The sequence below is a fragment of the Leiobunum rupestre genome, chromosome 7 (genome assembly GCF_980474605.1).
Source record: "Leiobunum rupestre chromosome 7, qqLeiRupe1.1.hap1, whole genome shotgun sequence".
NCBI lineage: Eukaryota > Metazoa > Arthropoda > Arachnida > Opiliones > Sclerosomatidae > Leiobunum > Leiobunum rupestre.
The window spans coordinates 1,581,099-1,589,000 of NC_143390.1; positions in this window are offsets into that span (position 1 = coordinate 1,581,099).

A 7,902-nucleotide genomic window follows, 5' to 3' on the forward strand; every position below is an offset into this window, starting at 1 on the left:
GGGAAGGGGGAAAGGGAGAGAGAATCTTGCTGTTACCGTCTGGCGATTGAAATAGTAGCGCGGGTAAAACAGACTCTGGATAATGAAAAATTCTGGTTAACGAGGGGAGGGGGAAAGGGGGAAGCAGAGAGAGATTCTAGGGATTGCTTTCTGGAATACGAGATTATATTCTGGAGAATGGGGAAAGCACATAGGGGAAAGGGAAACAGAGAGAGATTCTAGGGATTGCCTTCTGGATGACGAGATAAGATATCAGACTGATAATCTCGTCCTCCAGAAATCTGCGTGAGAAAAACTAATTCTGGAGAATGGGGGAGAGGGAAGCAGAGATATTCTAGGGATTGCCTTCTGGAGGACAAGATCAGATATCAGACTGATAATCTCGTCCTCCAGGGGGTAATCCTTCTCTTACCACTGCGAATAATTGAAGCCATGGTTCAAGGTCATTGATTTTTGACGATATCCAATCGCCCCCCTGCGCGTGATATGTGATCGGAAAAGTCCAAATTCAAAGCTAAAAAAGACTTTGAATTATTCACCCGGGATCGTTTTTTAATGGACACCCTGTATATAATACGGCGACAACTGCATAGTAGGCCAAAAATAGTAAACACAAATCCGTTAGGAATTGTGTGAGAAAATGAATGACGAAAGCGAAATTCAATTAATACAAGGTCTCTCAAAGTTGTTAGGGTTAGAGTTCCGCGAAATGAAAAATGATCTTGCAAATTACGTCTTCCATAAAAGCCAGATTGGAATTGTCGAGAAAAGTCGATATCAATTACGGTTAGTGTCTCTTCTGACATTCGCTGAAGACATTATCTTCTAACTAAGACAAACGTTCCGAAATTATCACTTTGGAAACAAAGTTAAAACGAGGGGTTATTCAGTTTGAGTTATTCTCAAATTGACTATTTTCTTTAGAAAGGATGGAGTCCGAGTAGGTTAGTCAGGTGATGATGACTTTTTTAATAATATCGTAACAAATAACATTTATTAATTGTCTTCTAAAAAAGAACCATCCTGTTTTTGTTTTGATGGCAGCGATGATTTCCACAATCATGTTCAAAGCGACATGTTAGAGATAGGTTCGCACGACCAGGGCCAAATTAAGGCTTTCGGGGCCCTAGGTTCAATATTTCATTGGGGACCCGGCAGTTCTGTATTTTTGTCAATAATCCCTTAGCCCCTTTAGAAGTTGAAGTTACCAAGCAACTAAATCACCTTCTAGATAAAACGTAGCGTTAAAATTAATATATAAATTGTGTTCAATCATCAGGTTAGAGCGCCAATATACATTTTTAATTATCATGGTTTTTTTGTCTAAAAGACGATTTGAGGGCCCTCTTGAAATCAGGGGCCATAAGCCCGGATTATTTTAGCATTTTTGGTAATCCGACACTGCACCACGTGATGATCATCAACCAACTCGCCAGAAAACGTTTTATTAAACATTTTCCACCCTTGAAAATAGAAAAGTTTAGCGAATTTTGCTGGTTAACATTTAAAGGGAGTATAATGGTTTTCGGAATGTGGGGGTTAAACGCTGTTTTTCCCTGCGCTCAAGAAAGATAAGTACGAGACGGGCGTCGCAGATTTGTAAAGAAGTGTAAAACAGCGCCACCGCGGCTGCAGTGTATTTTTCAAGAAGCTTGATCTTCCCTGCCGGGGTTATACTCTATTTAGCTAGGTTCATACTACACGATTTTTTGGCCAACTTGTCGGTCAACTTATTTATTGCAATTTTCCACCCGGTGAAAATGGAAAAGTCGGTGTTTGGGACAGTCTCGAGTCCTCTCGTCCATATCGGAATAATCAGGGTTAGGAAAAGTGCCGGGTCCGCCCCAACGGCGGGATTCTCAAGGATAGCTAAGGGACACCCGTGTGTTGGTCATCCTCACACGGCCATTCACATTATCTACCTACCAGGTCGTAATTATCGTAACGAAAAAGTGATTGACAAATGAAAAGAATCACAAAATGGAAAAATCTAAAACATAAGTTGCCTAGTGTCATAGCCAGGATTTTATTTCGGATTGATCGCACAAGTGAATAAAAATAAAACTATTTTATTCAAATGACCATCCTTTTCGGGGATACTGGTACTCCCTGTGCCCATACGATTACGCCACTGCTATAAATACTGCTGACCTGGGCTAAAGCTACGGAGTGATAGGACACAACTTGTTAATAATATGTATCTATGTTTTTCTCAGAATAAATGATATTTTTGGCAGTTGAATGATTAACCTTAGTGTTTAATTAATATTAAATAATATTGAAAAAAATAAAAACCTTATCTTATCAATTTCAACCTTCAATTAATAATCCCCTGAGCAACCTTTAATCTTGTAATCGTATTTTGAATGTTAGTTTATACTCGTCAGGATATCATTATTTTAACCTATCAATCGAAATATCCCTTCTTGTGAAGAAACGCTATAGGGAACACCTACCGTGAACCTTCACACGAAGGAAGGTTTCATCTTAAGAACCCTGAAGGTTTTCGGGCAGTGAAGACTGAAACTTTTCGTTTGCGCCGGTGGGCTTTTATTCTTCGCTTCGAATAAGAAGATTCGAACGAGAGGTTTCCAAAATTCACAGTGCGAAGGAAATTTTCGGATAGTGAAAAATTTGTAAAATGCCCACCTCTGTGTGGAAGCGTCTTTGGTGTTATCTTATGTCATGCTTTAGAAATATAATATGGTTTTTGCGAGACATTTGTGTTTTAAAAGAGGGTTGGTTGCAATAGCTGAACATTGCAATTGGAAATTCAATTTGCTTTAAATTAATTAATGTTACATAATTTATTTGTTACAAAATAGTCATAAATACACCAAAGTATATGTATTCTATGATTAAAATAATTTAGGAAATTCAAATTCTTGTATTTAAGTACTCTTAAAGCGTATACTATTTGATTTTAAATCTTTGGGACAATCAGTGGTTGTAATCTAGTCTTAGGCGTTAATAAGAAAAAATATTTTTTAGAAGAGCGTCTAATAATTGTTGTCCCGAATGTGATGACAAACGCAAATACGGAATTTTACACAAACGTTTTAAAAATATTAACATTGTAGGTTTTGGATTCCGACTGTTGCCACAATTACTTCCACGAAAAAAGTGAGAAGTCCAGCTGCGCAGCCGCACAAGAGGAAATTCAGAGCCGGGGCTTGATGGACCAGGCCTAAAGGTTCAGCTACCATGATCACTTTGTTAGGTGAAAATGAAGAGCTGCATTTTGCAGTTAACCGTGCTTTTTGTAGCTCCATGATTCCAGCTTGAAAGAAAACTAATATCCTGAAACAAAAATTATCAGCGATCTCTAATATCAGTGTGGACGATATACCCTTTAGTAATGTCCGGGGAAGTAGCTATTCAAGCTCTAATAACCCTAAGTCACAAATGACCGATATCGGCCCATTGTAAGTCCATAACCACTATTAGTACTGAAACAAATGACATAGCATTCGAAAGGCCACACACACACGACAAACATTTCCTAAAGCCGTCGCAGTGAGATGTTGTTGTTTATAATATGTATTTCAAAGTCCTACGCTACATTTAGTTTTTTTATGACAATTAAGATCGTTCTTTATCTGTACAAATAAAAAGTTTGTCTTTTATTTTATTATGTACATTTTTACCTTTAATCGTATCTCGGTATAAAAGTACCAGTTTTAACTATTGTACAGTCAGTTCCAAATAAAACGCTGTTTATTTGACACGTACGTTGCTGTCGCCGTTTTTTTCAATAACAACAGGTGTTTTGTATATTTGCAGTATATAGCCAAATAAAGCCAAAAACTCTCATCTTCTTCTTAAAAATCGCTAAAACAACTTAACTGATTAGTACGCAAATCTAAAACCTTTTTCAATAGAGGTTGCCATTGTGTCGTTTAAAAGGTGATTCTTTAATACTGAATGTCTATGCTTTACCCCTTTTACGCTTCTGATTACATTCGCGTTACACAAACAAAGCAATTAGCGGTCTCTGCTCTTTGTTTACATTATCGCCCCCGTTTTAGGAGGGAGGATTCTATTCCGCGAATTGCGAAAATTGTATTGTCGTAATTATACTATATTTTTTAATAACTAAAGGGTTAATATCCGAGACAGGATGTCGTAGTTTCCGTTACAAAAAATAAAACTTTTCGATAAAAGTGCAAACGCTCCTTACAATGAACCAAATATGGATGAAAACGTCTTTTTCTTAGCAAAATTCGAGTTTTCGTCAAGTTTACCATTTTAAAATAAAATAACTAGCAAGTTAATTTTAAAACAGTCACGACCATTTTTTAAAACTCATATCGTACGTTTAGACAAAAAATCATTACGACTCTATTGAAGCCCAAACGTCTGGGGTAAAAAAATAAAAATCGCATATAAAGTCGATTCAGTCTATGAACGCCAAGAACGACGATGAACGAACGCTTATTATATCGATGTTACATCGATCTAGTTTCCCCCTCCATCACATTAATGCACAAGCCAAAGATATCGAGTGGATTATTACCCTCTGATATCGCAATTTTTTTCTGAAACGTGTAAATTAGTTGCAATAGTACTTTTCGGGGTATTCATCAAACACCATATAAGTTTGTTTTCAACACTTTGTCAAATCACATTTTGGTAATTTCCCGCTGGTTTCAATTAATGTGACGCTTGAGAGCTGTTAATTGCGCATGTCACCGTAACTTTATTCTTGGTCATTATGTTAAATAATTATATACTGAGTAAAACCAAAATTAGACACAAAGAGACCCCATATAAACACATTCACTTTTTTTTCGTAATGATGAACCTATTCCCTCAGATATTTACTTAACACAAATAACTTCCGGCTCAAAACCTATTTTCAATGAAAATGTGAAAATTCGTCTTTTTTCATAAAAATTGTTCGGTTACTGTTCATACTTAAACAATTTGCTCCTCAACATTTGGACATTTTTTTAAAAACTGGCCAGTTATAGTTCCGGTTATAAGTCGCAAGAAGACTTGGCCCTTGTACCCCTATGGTTCTAATATCATATGTTAATTAAAATAATTTGAATTTGAATTTGTTAGCGTTGATTCTGTTTAACATTGGGTCAGCTTATTGGCACCTCTACAGAGCATTAACCGTTCGTTTGGTTGTCAGAAGACAAATACACACCTTTTATTAAATCCATCGGAAGAAGAGTGATCGAGAGTTTTCCGTAAGAAAAACGAAAGCAAAGAAATTCTGAAAGGGTTTTGACTTAAATGAAAGTTCTTCTGCTGGCTCTCGGTAATACGAAGCATCGACATGTAACGTCCATACAGTAAGGCCACAGAACCTTCGTGCATTTTTGTTTTGAAATATTGAAAAATGTTCGATGATTCCATTGTAGATTTGTAACTGGCAGCCAGATTTGTGAGAGCTCTTTCTTCTGGAGAACCCCCTATCTGTCAAACAAAAGTCTTGAATTTCAAAACAAGGTTTTAACTTAAATCGGTAAAGACTACATGTAGGTTCAGCCATACGTTCCCGCACGGTCGCACATGGTTTTTACCTCTCCGAGGGGACAAAGTCCCCTAGGAGGGGTTATACAACGACCGTGTCTGTCTGTGGGTGGGTCTGTGGGTGGGTCTGTGGGTCTGTCTGTCTGTCAGGACTGCGAACGCGTTCGCATTTTCGGTGCAAAGTGTAATCACTGCGTACGCAGTTTCTCAAAGGGTTGGCAAAACCACCGTGTGACGGTGAGCGTTAACTGATGCATTTGCGGTTTGGTTTGGATGGTGTTTTTTCGCTCACCGTCGTGACGGTTTGGTGTATTACGTTTTTGTAATGTTTATGCGTAGGTTGTGAGTGTTGAATTTGTTGTGTTTGTGTTCTGATGGTTGTGCATGTTGAGTCTGTTGTGTTTATATGCGCGTTTTCTCTTCAACTTCTTCTTAATGACTTTGGGACGGACCGAGTGCTGAGTGTAATGCTACCTCTCAACGTCCAATGGCAGGGTTTCCACCAGTTGTACACGGTATTCGTCTTAGTATCAATTTGCGATCGCATCGGGCGGGATTTGAACCCGAGACCTCCTGATTGACAGGCGGACGTTCTACCACAGAACCACCGACACTTGTTACGCCTTATTGAAAATTAGACCTTCAGCTTTATCGGAAGCGTATTTAATAGAGTAGGAAATTTTGGTTTAATTGAAATAGAATTGAAATTGAAATTATTGCATCGAAGAAATTCTAATTTAGCGTTTCTCTATTGATTAAAAACAAATGCGCCACCCAGGTTTCGAACCCAGACCATTCGGCTTGGCAGTCGAGCGCTCTACCACAGAACCACCGATAGCTGCTTAGATTCACTGAAATTAAGACAGGCATCGTAAGCATAATAGCTAATAAAGTCTTTTTTTATTAATGAATTTATGAAGGCCTAATCTGGGATTTTTTAAAGGTTAAATCTTGTTTTAGCGCAGTCAGCCGAGATTAGAGGGTTAAAGGGTAGACCCTGTGGGTGGTCCACTTTCTTAACGACCTATATATAGTTCTGTTAATTCAAAGGAGATAATTTAACGTTAATTGCTTTAAGAGCTGGCGGTTTGTCAAGTGGCTCTCTGTGCTTTGTTGATGGTAAGGTTTTTGCTTCTTGTAAATACATTTGGTGTGGATATTTGGATATCTACGATTTCTAACGCAGTCAATGATTTCTTGGGTGTGCGAGTCATTATATGATATTGGAAATTGGACGGCATTGGTCTTTTTCATGTGGTATGCGTCACAACGTCAACAGGAAGTGAACGAGTCGTCTACTACCAGATATCTACGGTATCTTCATCAAGGGCGAGTGTTGAAATAAAATGAGCGTTAAAGATGCGGCAAGTATTTCGTAAGCGAGTAATTCCAAAAAGCCTCTGTAGATATTTCTTTCATTAAAATTTGCTTCGTATTATATTTAACTGATAAACTTGTTCTGTAAAAGGGTTTAATTCAATTGTGCATTGTTATAGTACGTCTAACTTACTGTTGTAACTACTTAACTTATGATATTCTGAATAAATTAAAATTGGTCGTTTCGTCTCAATTATTTTAATTATAATTAAAATTTTATACCGGGCGGGATAGAAATGGGTTAATATTTTTAACAAATAACTCTAAATTGCGGAGATATATCTTTAAGGGTTATCTCGAGAAATTAATACCACTAGGGACAATTCTTCCGAGGAGAGGTATATTTTGGCTTGCCAACTTGTTAATTTTAAAACGCCATTTTTGAAAACATGACATTAGTGTTATGTTTTTGATTTGGATCAAGTTTTCTTATTTAAAGAAAAAATCGGTATATTATAACTTTGAAATAAACTTCGAAACCGAAGAGATGGTGTTTTATTAAAATCCATATTTTTGGACGAAATTATTTTATTATGAGGGACTTATTTAAAAGCTATTTTATTTAAGATGGATATGATAAACAGCATTATCATCAGTTGCTCAAACTGATTATTTTTCTTTTCCCACTTTTTCCAAATGAAAACCAGCCTAAATAAAGTTTAATTTAAAAATTAACAAAATTTGTCCTTTGCTTAATATGGTATTTCTTAATTTCCTTTGTTTAGTAAAGTACTTTCTAATTTAGAACTTTTCTTGAATAGAAAACTAGAAGTGATTATAATACATAAAACAAGTTGGCAAGCCAAAATATACCTCTCCTCGGAAGAATTGTCCCGAGTGGCATTAATTTCTCGAGACGACCCTTAAACATATCTCCGCAATTCAGAGTTATTTACTAACAAGTTAGCAAGCCAAAATATACCTCTCCTCGGAAGAATGGTCCCTAGTGGTATTAATTTCTCGACACGACCCCCAAAAGATATCTCCGCAATTCAGAGTTATTTACGAAAAACGTATTCTCGGTTCAAACCCTGCCCGGTA